Raw genomic sequence first — 17,856 nt, 5'->3', positions numbered from 1 at the left:
AAATATATTCAAGTTTTTTTTGATAATTTTGTATAAGTTGACTTTTACACGTATAACAATTGTTTATAGTATAATTTTTTTAATTGTTCGCTCTTTTTTTACAATTCGTAGCATATTTTTTTTGGAAAAAATCGCCGATATTTATTGGTGATTGAAACAAAGACAAAAATAGAACAGCGCAAAGATAAGGGAAGGTACAAGTGAAAAAAAAACGGAATATTCTCTTCTCTAACGAATTATAAAAACAAACTCGGAAGAAATCTCTCTTGCATTCGATACACGTTCGTATTCAGTTTACACGAGGGCTGCGCACTGTTATATCTTATTGGTGGCAGATTGCATTTAGTGCGGTCGCGTAAACGCGGACGTGTCGTCGCCGCCGCAGCCGCCGTCGCGCCGCGAGAGAAATTCCGACTCGTATTTTGCTAGGGAGTGGCATGAACATATCGATTTTGCGCTGCACATCGCGTAGAAGCAGTCCGCGTAAACAGAAAATACTGCCGCCACGCGCTGCGAAGAAATTAAAACGTATACACGTTTGCCATCATCCCCGCTCCTCATCGTCGACTTTTGTTTTTGCGCACTTTTCACTTTGTTTGAGTTCCGCTCGATGCCGCCGAATGTTCACCGAGGAAGAACACGAAAGAGGGTACGTATATATACACGTTCTTTGTAACGTTGAAAATGAAGATTCAGCGTGTCGATATAAAATTCAATAGACAAGAAACTCTCTCGGTAAAGTTTCGGAAAGTTGTGACTCGACTATCGTCGTGTGTCAGGATCACGGTATTACAAATTTTATTTTTATGATTTTTTTTGCAGCTGATTTTACATTGTGCGCCATGTTTGGTCGTCGATTCTAATTTTTATATTTGGACACATTTTTTATTTTTTTTTATTTTCTATATCTGTGTGATGGACAAAATTTTCTCTTATTATCTTTTCGATGTTGATGACGTTTCGAAGGCTATTGTTTATTTGCTTTTTGACTTACTCTCTCTTTCTCTTTCGCCACCTACGGCGTACTTTGCGTAATTGTCATTTTTGCTCCGTTTTATCTGCGGATTAAAATCACAGCGAATCCGAGGGAGCCTTCTTTTGGTTTAAAGACTTTTAAACTTTGTCATATCTTTTGGTCTCAAGCAGAGCATTTAGAGCGACGCATTAAATTATTACAGAGAGAAAAAGAGAAAGAGAAGTTAAAAGAGTCCGTTTTTGCTCTTTTGCGTCGTTGAAGCGGAATTGTTATTTCTTTCGTATGTTTTTTCGTTGCGCGCGAATGACACTGCGGAGTGCCAATGTTAATCCACTCCCGTCCTCATTCCACCGTGTCACCCACTAAAATTGTCACGGAATATTCGAAATAATATTTGTTCTTTCTCTCGCTAATTCTCTCACGGAGCGCTCTCTCCGCGTGATCGATTTTCGAAGGAAAACGCTCGCTCGCTCCCAATCGCACCCACTCGGCGGACGACAGGGGTTGTACGGATGAGTTTGAAACTGCTCTCGTAACGTCGCGCGACGACGTCGAACGAAGCGAGTTCGAGGACTGAAATTGAAACTTCGGCTCGCTCTTCTAGGAGTGTACGCGCGGTGTAACGAGGACCGGCTGGCTGTAGCGAGGCTATGTGTTACGCGTGCCGGATTCTAATTAGGAACTTGGTAGGGATTTCATTTCCCGCATTCTCGGCGCCGAGCCGTCAAATTGTCGAGGAGGGTCAGGGTTTCGACTGTTCTCATAATGTTGCGTTTATCCGATTTCGAGAAACGAAACGCGATGATGACACATCGTCGAGATTAAATCGATATCGAATTTAAAAATCTTGAATCAAGCAATTTTTGTGTTTTTATTGTGTTACGCGCCGTTTGTGTTTAAATTCGCGTCGTTCATTACCGCCTGCAAATACATTCCTCACAAAAGCGCGCTGAAGGATAAAATCCCTCGATCCGATACTTGACGCGAGCGCTCGTAGCCGGACGGAATTAAATTCCAGGGAAAAGTTGCACTTGCGGCCGTGCCGTTTGTACCAAAGTGAGTGCTCTCTCAGCCGCTGTCCCATTGTACAAGTTAGCAGCTGCAACTGGCATTAAAACTATTGAAACGTGCCGCGCTGACGAGATCTATTTCTACAACGGAATACATCCTCGTCACCGTTGTTACGCGAAAGTACAATGGATAAAAAAAAAGAGAATACAATGGATAAAAAAAAAGAAAAAAACAAAAAGACGTGCGCCGTGCAACTAATTTTTACTTCTGCTCGGTGTTAATCTTTACTTTTCTCTTCTCTTTCTTTCTTTCTTTCTTTTTTTCTTCCTTTCTTTCTTGAATAATGCTTTTGCTGTATTATTTACAATCAAGAAAGAGAGAAACGAGATAAATGCGCTAATGACAGTTTTTGGACAGTCGACGAGTTTATTTTAATGCTGATGAGAAAAAAGGGGGGAGAGACGAGATGGGCGTCGGTTACTCTCGCGATAGCCATCGACAAGATAAGATTTTCGGAACAACAGGGAGCAGAGAGAGGTCGTCGTAAATACATCAACGTGTCGGAAAGTTTATTTGCGCTGCTCGGTTCAAGTTGGGAATAATGGCCGCCGGTGGCGCATACAAATCTGTTTTGCGAACGCGCATCCACTTCTGCACTCGGGGAAGAATTCAGGACGCTAAAACCGGTAAGAGAGAGAGAGAGAGAGAGAGAGAGAGAGAGAGAGAGAGAAACACAGAGAGAAAACGGAGTTCCGAAACGGCTTAACGGGAGCTTAACGCCAGGGGTGAAAACGCTCGGGTGTGCGCGTATTGTGCCCAACCATATCGTTAGCAAACGGAGAGAGGAGAGTCAGAGCAGGCGCAGGGCAGATGGGAGCTGCGCTCTCATTGCGGTTTAGTTTACAATTGGCGGATCTGTAAACACATTAGCTCGGCGTCGAAAACAGGCGGGGGAGGGCAGGAGTAAGGTGGGTCGCCTTAGCACAACGACCGCGCCGCATTCTCTTCTCCTCTCGGACCGACCACGCTGGCGGAACGCGTCGCGGCGCACTGCGTTCTGGTGCATCCTCTATGCCCGGCACGTCCTGCACCGCCGCAGTTGCAATAGGACGCTACAACGTCGCCGAATTGTTGCGCAAAGTACCGACAACGTCATCATCGTCGTCGTTGTCATTGTACATACGCATCCCTCTCTCTCTCTCTCTCTCTTTCTCTCAACATGCTGTTCGAGATCCCGCTCGTGGACTTTCAGACGTTGTCGAAGCACGTCTGTTTGTCATTCATGAGACGTTTTATCGGTCGAACGTGTTAGTAACGTTTTCGTTCTGCGGTTTTTGCTCATTACGTAATCTCAATTCTAGGTCGATGATATAGAATCTAATCCAAAAATCTATAAAATTATTTTAGATCTAACGATTATATATATTTTTTAAGTAGACGTTATTGGGATGTTTATTTTTAGGTAAATAGAATAAGAGATTTATTTGTTTTTATTTTAATTCGAAGAATTGCGCTATCGGTAAAAGCCACTCGTCGAAATGCAAATTAGACAAATTCGTGGAAGATATCTTGCGCGTATGATTGTGATGTGAAAATAATTGTAACAAAGTCGCGGCCGATTTTTGTTTTTCTTTTTTTTTTTTTCTCCTTCTCACATATTCGGTCTGGACAACCTGATTAACTTGTGTTGATTTTCTGGGTTCTCTTGTATAAACACGGTCATCGTGTGTTGTACGTGTGCGGGTTTCTACCGCACCGAGCGGGCCGCGTGCTGTGCACATTACACGGTTCGAGAGTTACGATAGATAAAAGGCTTTTACATACCGCATTCGAGCTGGATTAAAGCAAACACCGATATTCCGGGTGAAACTGTTCGCTCGCCTCGCCCATAGAAGCGGATTCCGGGCGTAACCTACCTACGTAGGTGAGATATTATATCGCGTCTCTTGTTTCCTACGAAATCACAGATCCGGAGGATTTATTTTTCACTTCTCACACTCACCAGAGAGGCGCGGAACGGAGAGGTTGTTTTTCAACCTGAGCCGCGAGATTACGCATCTTAAAACGTGTGAGAAACGGCGCGGCTGAAAGAGAAGCATTGCTTCGAGAACACTATATAGAAGCGAGTTTATCTTTTCTTTTTTTTTTTTTCTGAACTGACTTTTCTTCATGTACTCTAGGAAGAAATATATTAAAACAAATAATAACAATAACAACAGGGGCTTGTAGAGGCGGCGAGTGCTTGTTGTTGACGATACGCGGTTTGAATATTGGCGCATTATCGGAATTCAATACATGAAGTTACATCAAGATGTTAGAATAATAATGTTAGATGTTAATATAATTCCGTATATTTTCATGATGTATCCATATTTAGATCGAGCGTTGTTTGCGGCCATTTTGCTCCTACAAGCTCTTGTTATTGTTATTATTATTTTAAATTGCATTTGAGAGCGTTTCTTTTGAATTATTCATTGTGATATTTATATTCCGAAATAATAAAAATTATCAAGAAAAAAGAAGAGATAAAACTATATAAGAGACAATTAGTCGAGTTGTTAATTGCGTGCGAATAATAATTGAGCGCATTTCTTTCGCGCGCGAGGAGAAAATTTATATTCGCGCATTTTGAATTGCGGCGCATGATAAATTGGATAGGCCCTCGAATTTAATGAGCAATGCGATCCGCTAATATCCGGATAGGATAGGTTAGTACTTCAGGAAGTACTAACGAGCATATCCCGGCTTCCTTTTCTCTCTCTCTCTCTCTCTCTCTCTCTCTCCCTCTTGCTCTCTCCTCACCGCAATATGTATGACGTAAGCTAGGATTCTGCATGTCGCTGGGGCTGTATCTCGAGAGACTGTCTGTCGGTCTGAAGATTATGCACTTTAATGAGAAGGCGCATCCTCGAGCCCTCTGCGCGAGAATGTGTGTCCAAAATCTACACGAGTTGTCTTCGGAGAGTTGAGATTATTTTGTGCGCGCGAGAGTTAAAATCCGATTTAAATATTTTGTTAATTTGCTTCGCGCTCGAAATTTCAGATTTTTTTCTGAAAAATTACGAACGAGATGGAACGTTCCAGTGGCAACACTGGTCGGACATTTGTTAAAGAAATAAACGATTATGTAAAAATATTTTGAAAAAATACTTCAAAACATTGAGAATTGTTGATATTTGATAATTAATAATTGCTTTTTAATGTTTGGTGTCATTTATTATTCTTACTTGACGTTTCTAACATTTTGGATCGCGTCAGAGAGAGAGAAAGAGAGAGAAAATTTGGTACAAGAAGACTAACGCGCGTGACGTGTAACATAGATCTTTACTTCTCGCGCATCTCCGTCTAGATTTAGACGATTTTCAACTTGCACGCAGCCAAAAGTTCGGCATATTCAGAGAGCGAGTGGAGTACGAGTTATATTTCTGCACGGCGCGCGCTCGCGGTTAATTAAAACTTCTTCCGCCGATTCCACCCTCTTGGCATGCGGTTAGTTTTAATAATATCCGAAATGCCTGCATTAGTCTAAGTCGCTGCAAAAGCCGCTTTTCGCTACAACTCGAACAATTGCGCAACTATATATAATTATAAGTTTCAAAGAGAGAGACAGAACACGAGCGATTTCTCTCTTTCTCTCCCGAATTTCTAAGCGTCATATGCAATTAATTTCTGCGTTCGAATTCGCATTGATGCACGTGCACCCCTCGTAGAACTTGCTCTGTAGACTCTTAAAAGCGAGGAAGGGAGAAAGAAAGAGAGAGAGAGAGCTGTCGATACGATTGACACAGAACGGGTCGTGAATTCGATTAAGTAACGATAATTGCAGCCATACGTGTACGCTTATACCGTGGAAGATAATCCTTTACGCTGCCAGAGTTCGATGGAAGGAAGCCTCTCTTTTGTTCTATTTACCGCCTACAGGCATTTACTTGCCTCGTACATGCAGTTAATAAGGTTGCTTCCATCGTACTCGTTTATTTGCCGGAACATCGAAAGGTTCAAAGTGTTTCCCCTCTCTCTCTCTCTCTATCTCGGCTTATCGATTAAATTACGCCGTCTCTCGAAAGTAGTTACAGAAACTGGCGCGCATGTATATCTATACCTACGGATAAGAAGATATTAAAATCTTTCATCATGATACAAGTTCCATGGTACGTGTACCCATTAAAACGGGCGAGCGTATTGTAACGAGAGGGTTGACATGTTTTGAAGGGTCGTTAATTGCGACTGATCATCATTGATGCATTTTGAAACGTTACACGCGCGAAAATTGAAACCGTGCAGGCGCGCGCCTCCTCCTCCTATTCTAATTGATATCACGTATCCTACGTACGTAGACGTGACGTAGACGAATGAAGCAAATTTCTCAATAACCAAGTTCATTTTCAATTGACGGTAACGTGCACGCGTTCGTTTATCATCGCTGTAAGATGAGCGGAAAGGAACACAGCGAGATTTCGACAATGCCGCGCGGATGGGTAACGAACGCGTTACGAGAGTTCGAAGTAATCATCTTTTTTTTTTCCCTCTTCTCCCTCTCCGAGACGGCGGGATCACCTCGTCGACCTTGGGCCGAACGTGTTTTCTCTTGCGTATCTCTTTTCGTATACCTGAATCTTTCTCTCTCTCTTTCTCTCTTCACCTGTCGACCTCTTGGATGTACGTGGACGGAGTGTTATTAGATACACAGTTTTTTAATTACGAACTTTTTCGACCAATCGAACGTTACACTTCTGCAAACTCGGACGAATCTATCGAGAAAAATGATGTTGAAATGTTATAGAAGAAAACTTGTTTTCATTTTTTTGACTAAAAAAACTCCGCAACTTTATATAAAAATACTTGTAATTTATAAATTATTTTCTTTAAAAATAAAAAAACGTTTTTGAATTATTTGTTCAATCGATGTGCGACACTTTTGTTACGTTATTTGAAAAATAACGAATTGCAGTTTTGTTGAAAACAAAACAATTGTGTAAAGTTACATTTTGAGGGAAAAAAAACGTGCACTACCGAGAGAACGCGTGTGGTTTCAGTGTCAGCCGGGAGCGACGTGGGGAATTCGCAGAGAAAGAGAGAGAGAGAGAGAGAAGAAAAATCTACGCGAGTGCTTTTTGAAATATTTTTGTATACACGCCGATCTAAAGTCACGTAGGCGCAAATGTTGACTTTTGACACGCAGCGTTTTGCATTCTTCATTCGTGTCTCATATATATACACGCTCGCTTCTTTCCTTCCTTCCTTCCGTACATCCTGCGCTATCGTGGCGTTTCATTTTGCTCCTCCGGAGTCTTCTCTCCTTCGGGTCCGGGTCGCCGTCATCGATCCGCGGAAAACCACCGCCTCCGAAAGCGCCGCCGCGCACTATCTTCCGTTTCTCGTTTCTCCAGCGCGCTCGCGCGACGGGGATACCAAAGTTTACTGGCGACCAGGGACACGAGACGCGTAAAGCTTCATGAACAATAAATAACGTTAGACTCGGAAACGCGATAAATTACACTTAACCTGTCTCTCGTTAATTCGTTGGTAGATAATTCGTTCGTTTTTAAATTTTTTTTCCTAGACGTTAATTTGTTATCAATTGTTACGTTGCTATTGGAATAATAATTTGCAAATCGGTCTCTAACAGTTTTTCTTTTCTCGAAAAGAAAAAATTTAAAGATACATAATACGTATTACGAACATGTAATATTTTATTTTTATTTACATGAGAAGTGTCATTGAGAAATCGGCAATCGCACAAAAATTGTTCTCGTAATTTTAGTTTACTATCTAATTCACATTGTGATTGGCGTATGAGCTTCTAAAGCGACAGGATTTAAATTAACGTTTGAAAATGGATAATTACTTGTTTTGTCAATTTCCAAAATTACACGTCAGTAAAATTTGCTGATTTTGCAAACGTGACGTGTATATAACGTACTCTCATATGTATATACTCCGCCATAGAAATTCAGAAAAATCCTGTCAGATTACGCGAGATACGAATCGAACTTGCCGCGCGGGAAATCGCGCACGTAATCGAGACGTTAGTCCGAATCGGGATCTCGACGACAGTGATGAAGATATCCTCGGAAGATGTCGGTTAAGTCGTTCCTCCCGTCCGAAAAAGAGTCGGATCATTGGTTTCGCGCGATTCTTCCGACACGTACGAAGGTAACGACATAGGAAGGCTCGACGTGCATGGCGTACAAGCTGTGCAGTTGCATGAAAATTCATTTCACGAAGCGCCGGAGCTCTATTTTTTGTCTCACGTAACGGATATTACATCGTAACGTAACTTCTCGATTGGCATGTGTGTGTGTGTGTGTGTGTATGCGCGTGCGTGCGTGTGTATGACGCGCGCGCAAAGCGCGTTTATTCGCGCGATCGCTCGTCGAAGCGTAAAACTGAATGATTGATCAGAACCGAGGGTATTATTTTACTTTTTTGTTTTTCTTTTTTTTTGTATTTCACGCGCATATGTGCATAGAGAGAAGCTGAAGCTGCAATGTTTGCGCTTGCAGAAAATTTATCGCGTATCAATTGCGTAGCTTTTATATATTTCACGAGAAAGCGCCTTTCCGAGATAGTGAATAGCGCGCGGCTGGCGAACACCCAAGTTTCTTTCGCATTGAAAAGGCCACTTTAGTTCTCGCACCCTTCCCAGGGTGTCTCTTTTATCCTCGCACAACGAGCCACTGCGATCAAGTCACTAGTCTGAGGTCTTTATCCGACGCGAACGAAGGGCCTCCCGCTCAGCCTCCTTGAAAGAATCAATCTCCGCTTTTTCTTTTCTTTTCTCTTAAGCTTCGCCGGCTAACGAGAAACGACTTGCGAGCCGTGTCCCGAGAACCATTGGTTCCGTTCCAGCGCGGTGTATCGGTTTGTGCGCGAGCACCGACCGGTCTTATACACACGAAATTCCAAACATCTGACCGGATCTAATCGAATCTAATTAGCGGAACATGCGCCGCGTTCTATATCGCTTTCGTGTGTTTTTTCTGTTGTAAATAATTACGGCGCGGCTAATCGTCTCGATCTCTCGTCGACTTGTTGCACGCGACTTAATTGTCTCGTAAACATATTTTTAGATGACAATAAAACAGGAGAAAAAACGACAATAATAATACTTTTGCATTTACATTCGTAATTTTTGTACAAGTGATTATTTAAAAAATCGAACAGTTATTGCAAGAATATTTTAAAAGAGCGGCTCGGCTAAAACACGTTCGTTATAATCAAACGAACTGGGATGTGTCGCACGTAATGTTTACGCGTTCTGAATGCGCACGCAACCGCACACTGTCTCTGTGTTCTTCAAACAAAACGTCTCGTCCCGTTACGCGCTCGTAATCGCGCCGGCTATCCTCAACAGAGCGAGATGGTAAAGGCGAGTCGAGCCATGCAAAATTAATCACAGTTTCATTTCCTTTATATAATCCGCGGAGTACGGTCTCCGCATCGATACCGAGGAATCTTTGATTGTTCGACGTGGTCGACAGTCTCCGCGCCGACGTTCGATATCGATGCTTATCCTTTATTCATCAGCCGGGCTGCGAAAGGTTAAAGACAGTCGCACTTTCAGGTACACTACATTAGCATTTTTAGCGCGTCCGTATTTTAATATTAATCCATCTCCCGCGCGATCTTTCTCTAAAAAAAAAAAGAGAGAGAGAGAAGAATATATTCTCTCACTGTATATAACGTTTTTCTGCAGATTCTTTTTAATTTAACATTTTTGAGAAAAGTTTTTATCCCGCTTCGAAGAGAGATATATTTCACGCACGGTCTTGACGTGGTTTTTATATATTTCGCGGTTTTTATGTATTTTCGTATATTCGGATATGCCGTCATTAAATGTTCATTAACGCCGCGCGCTTTAATTACGGATAGTGTATAGCGTGCGCGCGCACTGCGAACTCGCGCAATTATAAGACACGTCAAACTACAATCCGACTACGGAATTCGCCGGCATATAAACTTTCCGACTGAGATTCGGCGCGCGAGAGCATATACACATACATCAGTCCAAACTTCAAACTAACATTCTAATTCGCCTCTAATACCTCGAATGCGCATCACTTATGAGAGACGTATTATTCCTTGTTATTGCCGGCACCCGGTAGCTTTGCTCATCGCTAGACTAGAGCGGCGCGGTGATATACGACATTGCTCGGTTGAATACGTTCTCGATCGGTCTTGCTTCGGTTTCCGATGCTCACGAGTTTAACAAGTGCCGTTACGGCTTTATTAACGATCTCTGCGCTCATCAATACGAGGATTTGCTCGGTACAAGATTATTATATCTCATCTCGAAGGTTGTTCTCTCCGCTCCGATCCGCTCCCATAACTTTTTTCCGCAATTAACACGCACCAATTGTGGGAGAGAAAAACTTTTTTCGAAATTGCGACGTTATATACATCTGCTATAGACGAGAGTGTCCTTTGTGAACGCGATCTCATAACGGCTGATCCTTGATAATAAGCACGTTTTATGATATTCTGTCTATCCCATAATGGCGACGTTGTTGAAAAGCCATCCTGAATTCGGGATCATGTCGATGACGTTGATCGATTATCCCTCGTCATTCTCAGTTTGTCAATACCCGTTTTCCCTTTCCTCTCGTCACCCTCCGAGATCATATTCCTGTCGCCGAAAAGTGGAAAGATTCACGTTCGTTAATTGCATGCGGCGCCGTGTTTCGGTTACACGCGCGAGGGGCTTTGCGTTTGAGGGAAAGCGCGCGCGTCGGATGAAAGCGAAAAAAAATATACATATTGGAAAAGATATTGTGACAAAATAGCGCGATATTTTTTGTCTGCATATCGTTTTTCGATACAGGGAAGTGTTTGTGAGAGAGGGCAGGTGTGTATTTCGATATGAGCGACACGATGAGAAGACGATGAAAGGGAGATCGGATCGCGCGATTGTGTGAAGTTGATCACGCCGGGTTTTTTTTTTTGGTTATTCCTCTTATCGCGGTTGCGGCAAGATATCGCGGCGAGAGAAGCAGCTTCGCGGACGATTTTTCGATCGAGCGATTCGCACAATGCTCTTTGCCGCGAGAAATACACGCGCGCACACACACACACACACACACGTTCGATTGTTGGACCGTGGAAAATGGGTGAAACCCGCGGATTAGGAGGATGAAAGAGGGTGACAAGGAGGAGGAGGAGGAGGAGGAAGAGGAGGAGGAGGAGGAGGAGGAAAGGAAAGCCGAACGAAATTTTATTCCATCCACTTGCTTGGTGGCGGATAATACAGGCGTGCAAATATACGACTGACGTAAAAATGATAGCTCGAGGCTTATGCGTCCCGCATAAAACGCGCGCCTGTCGCGAGCGCGCAATCACGGGGAGATGTATTACGGCCATTGCGGTATCGTTATTGGTTACGCTTATAACTGAGCACTCGACGAGATTGCGCGCGCGCTCATGTCGCCGTAAGACGCGCGCGACTTGGGAAGGAACGGGACATTAGTCCGGAGATACGGCGAAATTGGTTCTAAAAATATTGATATATAATTTATAGATATGTAATTTTCACAATATGGCACACAATCCGAGGAAATTCGAAAAGTTGAGATAGCTGTTTTGTCGCACATTTTGTTACTTTAAAATAATAGAAACCGTCTTCGGATCGCGTTAGGTTACTACTTTTATTAAGACTTTCAACAACAGACCTTTTGTTGAGAATTCTGCGCGCGCTTAGATAAAAATTTTATACGATAAGAAAAATTAGAAAATTGTACAAAAAAACTCTACAGTCTGTAAAGATCTCTTTGAGGTCTTTAAAAAATTCGAAGGCAATTCGCGCGTCGATATTCTCCGACTCCCGTTATTGGCTTTCTCTCGGTTGTTTTCTCTTTTACACCGATCGTGTTTCATGCTGATTTTTCGGAAGATTAGATTTTGCGCGCACGCGGGAAAGATCGCGTTACAACACGGCACGCGCGAAATTAGTTTTTCGACCGAGACACACGACGTGATTGATCGCGATAAAGCGCGTTTTCGTTTCGCGGTTCTCGATAGAGAGAACGTAATCTCTACCGAAGAGAGAAAGAGAGAGAGAGAGTATATACCGATCCTTGATCGAAAAAGCACGCTTACTCTCTCCCGATCGCGCGCGCGTACAGGAAAAGCAGAATAAAATCGTTGCACACGAGAGAGACAGAGAAAAGAGAGGAAAAGAGAAAGAGAGACAGAGAGAGAAACGCTTCCGACTTTGTGCCGATAGGAAACTGCGCGAACGAAAATGCTCTCTAACCGGGCGTACACCGAGGATGTCCAATTTGGTCTGCAAAATCAACTTCGAGGTTATCCGCCGATGTTAGTAAAAACGTTCCGAGGAGAATTTTCCCGGAGGTCAATGGTCGCTCGCGAGTGAGTTCCGACCGTAAAGGTATACACAGTGTATTCTTTGTTGCATGATGTTTTAAAGTGAATACCCAACCCTTTTTTTTTTCAGCTATAGCAATGAAAAAAAAAAGGAGGGGAAGAAGAACATCGTAAAACGGGATAGTACAACGTGTATTTTGCGATGAGAAAACGCGCGCTTAATTAATTTTTCAGTACGAAACTTAAAAAAAAGTACAGTATTTTAATACGAAGATTAAGTCGATAAAAAAAAAAAACTCTTAAGTGCGCGTTTCTCGTAAAAAATCGTGTGCCATTTACGAGTTGCGCGAGATGCACGACGGAGAAAGAGAGAAGGGTACGTTCTATAATAAGATCGCAAAAGTAGCGTAGCCGTCCGTGATAATCGATAAAGCTAATTTAAGCCGCAAGAAAAACTCAAGGTAAAATCGTCAATGAATCGTACTTCTCGTGCTTCGTAAATGTCATTTTATAAATTTTATATCATAAAAGTCGTTTTACTATTCGCGCGTATGCGGCGTTACTATTTTATGCGCAAAATGCAGCGTAGCGGAGACGGAATTTTCGGCATATACGTTTGATTACGAATTGATGTAAACGCGTTTTTGGCACACGACCTATTTCGCTGATAATCGATCCAGGTGTGCTCCGCTTTGTCTCATTTCGCAGAACGGAATTCGACTTTTATATATAAATAAGTCGAAATAGCAATAGTATTGAGTTTTTGACATCGTTTTGCGTGACTATTTTGGGTTTTTTTTTTTCGAGCAATCGCTCGTTTATAACTCGATTATTTTATTTACACGCGCCAGCGACTTTCGCCGATACGACTGTTCGTGCGATTGTTTCAGAAATCATTTGTTACAAACTTATTCGCTTTATAATTGACATAAATATAATTATAATACATTTTAATATACGTGTCTTTGATGGAAAAATTGTATTTTTCCACTGGAAAAGTGCGCGGTATCGGAAAATTGTACGGATATAATGTACTTCGGTACTCGGATATAGTCACGCGCTGGATGTGAGCGCGCTCGTAAATGCGAGAGATCACACGGAAGGGGAAGGTAAAACGGCGATCGAGAAATTGCTGAAAGAATATCAGACCTATTAGTAATTTATGGCCGCGCCAGGATGGTTTAAGCGGTACGGTAGTAGCTGTATCATATAGCGTGCGAGAAATATTATTAGCTGCAAAATTCGTGGACTCTCCGCACGGACGTTTGCACGTGCACCGAATATTGCACGAGAAGCGCTCTTCTCTCTTTCTCTCTCTCTCTCTCTCTCTTTTACGAAACGGCGACCTTATTTTAAACATCAGATATTCCTTTCTTTTATTCTTTAACAAATTCCTAGCGCGTTGAAGTACACTTTTTTACATAACTGCGAGGTATTATCAGAGATATATATCGTGATATGTACAATATCGAAGAAATGTGCATAGTGAATATGTACGTGAGGGGAGGAAAAGGGCTCTCAGGTGAAAAGTGTGAAAGAATTCGATTAATATCGGGATGTTTCGCGTGTCGCGCGCGTGATATAACGCGATATTCGCACATAATAAAGACATACTTGTCTCTGTTGTGTACATACATGTTTGATATGTTTAGCGTGTGTGATGGAAATATAATGTATGTATAACTTTCGTGCAAAATATTAAATTCTCTCTCTCTCTCTCTCTCTCTCTCTCTCTCTCTCTCTCTCTCTCTCTCTTATCGTTATTGTGCGTACGATCACAAATTTTGTAACTTCTTTACGCTGTTTTGTGTGTGCGATCACATCCTCTTCACACGAACACACACACATACAAGCATATAATTTAATGTAGCGTAATTACAACTTGATGAATATTGCAATGTCTTGCATGCTCGCGATATAAACTTATAATGTTGTATAATATGTTAATATTATGCATTCTATATTACATATACTCTAAATTATATTTACTAGAGAGGGAGAGAGAGAGAGAGAGAGAGAGAGAGAGAGAGAGAGAGAGAGGACGAACACATACACACAGAGAGTCGCGCCGCGAATACAAGCATATAATTTAATGTAGCGTAATTACAACTTGATGAATATTGCAATGTCTTGCATGCTCGCGATAATAATGTTGTATAATATGTTAATATTATGCATTCTATATTACATATACTCTAAATTATATTTACTAGAGAGAGAGAGAGAGAGAGAGAGAGAGAGAGAGAGAGAGAGAGAGANAATATTGCAATGTCTTGCATGCTCGCGATATAAACTTATAATGTTGTATAATATGTTAATATTATGCATTCTATATTACATATACTCTAAATTATTAGAAAGAGAGAGAGAGAGAGAGAGAGAGAGAGAGAGAGAGAGAGAGAGAGAGAGAGAGAGGAGAAACACACACACACATACACGCACACACGTGTTGTCTCGGGATTGTCCAATAATTTTTTATTCTTAGGAAAATTGAATCTGAAACCCAGAAGATTGTTAGACAATAATTCTTGAAGCATTTCGAAAAAATGCTTCAATACAACGCTTCAATATATGATTTGTGTTTTTATTTAGCGACGATGTTTTTCATTTGGCTGCTGCGCGCCGACGATAAAAATTCACGAGAAATTACGTGCAAGCAATCGAGCATTAAAAAAATAAAAAAAACGGCTAACAACAAAATTATATACACGATAAAATACCGAGAATCATCAGCACCCCGACGGCACCTTTTTTTTTTTTTCATATTTAGTCCGCTCGAATGAGAGAGATAAAACGGCCGTGACTGACGAGATGTATAAATGGTGCGCGAGTACTTTGCGAGTTTAATCTCGTTAATGCAAATTTGCGCGCAGCTCGCGCGCATCATCGTTTCGTTAATTTCTGAACTTTCAATCGCCCTATCGAGCGCGCCTCTCTCGTTGCGTCGCCGTACGCGCATGCATATGCAATAAATGCGAGAGTGCAGTTGCTCAATACCGCAAAGTGGGTACGGTATCTCCGTTAATTCGTTTTGATTCGCATAATCTGCGCACGTAAGAAACGTAACGCGATATCATCATCATACACTCGCGATAAAATCCGATCGGGATTTGCAAATAAAGTCAAACGCTCAACTCGAAATCTCACAAATTATTTATATATTTTTTTTTATGGTTTTGTTTTCTAAATAAAATCGCGAATCGCGCGATTCTCTGCATTCATCGACATCGTCTGCGATCGCATACTCGTTATATAATATTTATTACATCGTTGGCGCGAAGACGCGAAAATCTCTCGGTCGGAGGAAGCGGCGGAGCGAGAGATTGAAGAGAGTGGCCTTTTCAGGTATTTAAAGGCGACCACGTTGCCTGTTCTCTCCGCGCAGCAAACGAACATCGATTTTCCGTTTCCCGCCGAACTGTGAGAGCACTCGTATTTTCCAAGTAGCGCGGAGAGTCTGATTGTACGTTAATGGAGTAGTAACCCGATTGCTCGGTTGACTTTCGGTCGCGCGATGTCATGCTGTAATTGCAATTTACAGGGTAGGCCTTATATTGTCCTTCATCTAATTACGATACCGTGTTTCGTTCTTTTTTTTTTTCGAGAAGTTTGTTCGCAAAATTTCGAATAAATACTCTTTTTTTTCGTTCAAAATTATTTTCCGATCGATTTATCATTCGAAATTGTGTTATAAATTTTTGTAGTAAAAATCGCAGAGCTCACATATTGGCCAGTCCGTCAATTATTGAATAAATAGAACTGAATTGATATCAGAGATCGAAGAAAAGCCAACTTGGAGTTGCTAAATTGACAGACGTTGGGAAATTCGATTCTGGGCAAATGTCCCAATATTGACCAAGGTACAATAATTATAATAAAGTATTCGTATATGTGAAGTTAAGAATTTTAAAAAACATAAACATCGAAAATTGTCACGTTTAATATTTATTAACAATTTTTTCTTTAATAAATGTTCAACCATCGGTATGTATTCGGTCGTGGAAACGTTTCCAACGCGGTTGGTCGCGGAATATGTTTAGATTTATTTCGTCTCGGTGGGTTTTTATCTGGGAAATGAGATATGAGCGGAAAGAAGAGTCGATTGGGTGGGACGGCGTCGGAAGAAGTTTGGGCGGACGTGTGTCTCGCGCATCCTATGAAAAGTAGAACAAGACAAGAAGAAAGGAGGAAGTATACCGTGTGTGCTGCGCGCGCGTGTGGGGCTGGCGCGAATAGCGCGATTATTTGCGAGCTTCCGCTCTGTTCTCCCGTCCCCCGTGAGAGATCCTCATGTCTAAATTGTAGTCCCAGGGGCGGTCTACACACACCGGGAGGTCTATATCACTCCTCGTTTATAATTGAGCGTATTCCTCTCTCCGCCCAAGTTATTCTCTTACATACGTAAACTCGCGCGCGCCTCCTGTTCCTCTCCCTTTACCTCTTGTCTCGTCGTTTTGCGACGTGAACATATGGTGGATGTCTATGGTTGACATTGAGAAGCTGTCACAGGCACAGCGAGAACAGCCTCTCTCGGATGCATAGTAGGTACGTGTTATAGTTTGACATGCCTTAGTTACTCCGCAATAAACCTCGTCGCGTGATGTTTTCATCCGCGCGCGCGCGCGCGCAATATGTGTGTGTGTGTGTGTGTTGTATCGTGTTTTCGACAATAATATTATCAACAATACAATTGCTTTTCAAAGTTACATAATTGTCGAGGCACAACACAACTGTGAAAACGTCATTCCGAGCACTTCATTTCCGCGCATCAAACTAATTAAATTAAATTTTCTAGTTTTGTTTCATTATATTCAATGTGTGTGTTTCTCTTTCTTGAAACAAAAATACCGATATGAAAATATCTCTCGAGTGTTCGTGACAACAAACCGGGGCGGCTGTGTCGGACGCGAGTTATTGAACGCGATTGCACTCGAGAAGAATATTTCTGCGTTCACCCGCGTTTCGGTGTGTGTACGTGTTTGTCATTTTTCAATTGGCGCGGATCCAAGCGAGAGAGCGAGCGACGACGTTATTTTATAATCGAGTTGAAACACGTACACGCGTAACGAGAGAGAGCGCGCGCGGGACGAGATGGAAAAGTTTTCAAATGGAAGTTTTCAACCTGAACTTTCGCCGCGAAACTCGGTCGTTCGTTGTCATGCCACGATGTTTCTTATCTCATCGTCGAAAATTCTCCCGTTCCCGAAAGCTTCGCTGCTCTCCCAAAAAGCGGCGCGTTACCGACCCCTTTAATAACGTTACATAACGGGGAAATGCCGCATCGCGCGAGCAGATTGCGGCAATGCGCAGTCGCGGATCTCGCTCGTTTTACACATCACAAATGCAGCATGCGCGACTCTTTTGGTGTTTAATTAAAAGACAAATTTTTCAACGGGACTCGGATAAAAAAAAAAAAAAAAAAAACATGCTCGAAAACAAACTTGTTTTTTTTCAGCTTTTGAAAACAAGCTATTGAGCCAAATACGGTGGTGGATGTGTGTAGGTATCTAATATTTAATGTGCCTGTGATATTTTGGTTTTTTTCA

At 42.0% G+C, this 17,856-nt stretch overlaps 1 protein-coding gene across 1 annotated transcript in view; it reads left to right on the top strand.

The window, feature by feature from the left end:
* The window catches only part of LOC109854044 (proteoglycan Cow-like), a gene marked incomplete at its 3' end in the record, with an annotated part of 86,094 nt that overhangs the window by 14,115 nt on the left and 54,123 nt on the right, over positions 1–17,856 (top strand). The gene's annotated exons all lie outside the window — the stretch shown is intronic.

Source organism: Pseudomyrmex gracilis, unplaced genomic scaffold, assembly GCF_002006095.1.
Source record: "Pseudomyrmex gracilis isolate BER0280 unplaced genomic scaffold, ASM200609v1 scaffold_58, whole genome shotgun sequence".
NCBI lineage: Eukaryota > Metazoa > Arthropoda > Insecta > Hymenoptera > Formicidae > Pseudomyrmex > Pseudomyrmex gracilis.
The sequence above is the reverse complement of the archived record's forward strand: the minus strand, read 5'-3'. Positions and strand labels throughout refer to the sequence as shown.